We start from the raw sequence: 3,103 nt of genomic DNA, 5'->3' as shown, positions 1-3,103 counted from the left end.
AATAACAATAATAATAAAATAATAAATTAATACATAAATAAATAAACAAATAAATAAATAAATAAATAGCATGAATATAGAGGAAATTCCCACTTAACAGCATGTTCTATGCATTTTGTAATCTATGCTTATATTATTACACCAGCAGACCTGTTAGCGATCTGAAACAATCTCAACTTACTGGGAATCATACCGAGCAAGCTGCCATTTCTAATAGGCGCTAAAACACCATGACATACTGACAAGATCCTTCGCTGTCCTGTCTATGATTGAGTACTCATTCCCACCTGGATAAAGTGAGGCAGATTCGTGTGTGTAAACTGCCTCTTCCTAGTAGGACACAATGTCAGGCCTTAGGCTAGAACCCCCGAACTCGCTACCTCACGATTACGAGTCCTGTAGCCTGACTACTATGTTAGAACCTGTCCAAGACAACCACCGATGAGAACGTGTGATCATAAACAGGTGAACCTTTATTTGGACAGAGTCGTTATGATATATTTTACACTGCAAGTGGGAAAGTGAGAAGTGGTTGCCAAAATGAATAATAAAAATATTTAGACTTAACATTATGAGGCATCGTGGTGAAATCAGACGCTCGTCAAAATATTGAAATCAAAGAAACTGGTGATTATCTGGTCGTCTAGCAGTTTTGTTCTAATTTTCTTTATAGACTCAGCACCTTTCATGTCCATTTAAAAAAACATTCAGGTTTGGATTTTCATTTTTACAAGTGATTGTCTTTGGCAGGTGGCCGGCCCTTGAAGAGCAGGTTGAACAATACACATTTTGTTGGTAGTATAGTGCCATGATTGGAAATGTTTCACATCCCCATCGACACAATTTAGGTAAATCTGGAGACAAGCTGCTCCCACAATTAAGGCCTGCCGAACCAGCATAGAGACAATTAGTATCTCTACCTTTAAGAAACAAAATAGTGGAGTGCTACACATCACGTTCCCCATGTTCCTATAGTATGGCGCTGAGACCTGGACTTAAACAAATAAAGAAGAACATTGAATAAAAAAGTGGTGTTTTGGTAGTGGTGTTACGGCTGAATAGCCATAATTGGACAAAATGAAAAGAACAAAAATACAATACTTTAGTCATTAAACACCATGAGGGAGCTCTCATGGCCTATAAGTTAAAGTGTTTGTCTCTCATTCAATAGGTCCCGGGTTTGAATCTGGACAGCGACGGACAATTTTCTTCTCTAATAGTTTCTCCTTTTGCACCCTTTCCTGCTCTCGAGCAATGTTCTGTCGTCTACTTTCGTCTCCACTTTCTGCCCCCACAGTCTCACCTCCATTGGCCCCTGGGCTCCTGGCTCTTTTTGCATCCTTTCTATTGCTTCTCCTTGGCTCCTCCTTACTGATGTCTTTCAGCCGCATCCGTGGTCTTATGCTAGGTAAGATCTACCCCAAGCCTTCTCGGACAAGGGCGAAAAATCTCGGAGGTCCTGTATGCAAGTTGTGCACGTCAAAGATCCCCTGGTGGTTTAAAAACGGTAAGAGTAAGCTTCGGCCGCCGCCGGGGCAAAGTTCAAAATTTCCGACCAATTGAAAATGTTTGGTGTCCTGCGCGCTCATATGACCGTATGCAGTTGCGAGCGCTGTAAAACACTCTCCGAAAAATAAAAAAACAACAACAAACAAACAAAAAAAACCCACCACGAAACCATTGTGAAAGAAGTGCTTTAAGGCAAGATGTCTGGCAAGAGGACCAGGGGTGAACATGTCGACAAAGACCAAACATGAACGGACAACAACAAGACATGGACTGGCCTGAGTAGATCTATGACAGAAGGTAAGCGAGCAGCTGGCGGCCGTGAGCACTCGAGAGTCATTACACGTCAACCTCTTTTTTGTTTGTTTTGGTTTTTGTTTCTTTGTTAGTGTTTTACGGCGCTCGCAACTGTCTTAGCGCTTGGGACACATTAAACTTTTTCAGTTGGTATGGTATTTTGAATTTTTCCCGTCTGGCGGCCAAAGCCTACTCTTATCGATTATGAACCACCAAGGGATCTTTGATATGTGCACCTTGCACACGGGACCTCTGAGATTTTTCGCCCTTTTCCAAGAAGTTTTGTTGTAGATCATTCCTACCGTAAGATCAGGGGTGTGGCTGAAAGACAACAGTAAGAAGGAGCCAAGGAGTAGCAGTAGAAAGGCTGCAGAAAGAGTCAGGAGCACGGAGGAGGGGGCAAAGGAGGTGATGGGGTAGGGGCAGAAAGTGGAGACGAAAGCAGAAAACAAAACATTGTCACAGAGAAGGAAAGTATATCTATGTGAAAGGAGAAATTTAGTAAGAAGAAAACTTTCCGTCACAATTCGGATTTGAACCCGGGACTTATTGAATGAGAGGCGAGCACCTTAGCCTCTGGACCATAAGAGCCCCCGGTCAACACAAGAGCTAGAGAAGACACCTCCAGGTATCCACGTACCGAACCAACCTGCACTGAGGAGAGGGATACACAGGCTTTCCAGCAGAAAGTCGGGGATGCTCGATGAAATGTTATTGACTACCTCTTGTGGGATTTTAACTCACGCCTTTTGCGTTTAACGGGGAAAATGATCAATCATTTTTACAGCACAGACACCTCTTTGTAGAGCAAGCGTTAATCTTTGGAGGAAACGAAAAAAAACAACAAAAAAGAAAACAACGAAACACATTCATTGTGGTGCAACCTGTTCATGTATGCACATTGCAACAGGTGGTAAGGACACAAAAGATGCCAGAAGTATAAAAAGTCTGCAATGGCTTTATTCGCAAGCTAAAGGATCGTACCATTATCTATCTATCTATCTATCTATCTATCTATCTATCTATCTATCTATCTATCTATCTATCTATCTATCTATCTATCTATCTATCTTCCTATTTTCTGTCTTCTAGTACATGTCCATCTATCTGATGCTTTGCAGCAAAGAATGTGTATCTATTTACCTAGCTGTCTTTCTGACTGTCTATCTATCTGATGGTTTACATCCTATCTATCTATCTATCTATCTATCAGTGGCGTCGGTGGCCTAGTGGTTAGGCTCTCGGACTCGCAACCGTAAGGTCGTGGGTTCGAATCCCGTCAGGGACCCGACGTTGTGTC

Source organism: Aplysia californica, unplaced genomic scaffold (assembly GCF_000002075.1).
Source record: "Aplysia californica isolate F4 #8 unplaced genomic scaffold, AplCal3.0 scaffold00033, whole genome shotgun sequence".
Lineage (NCBI taxonomy): Eukaryota > Metazoa > Mollusca > Gastropoda > Aplysiida > Aplysiidae > Aplysia > Aplysia californica.
The sequence above is the reverse complement of the archived record's forward strand: the minus strand, read 5'-3'. Positions refer to the sequence as shown.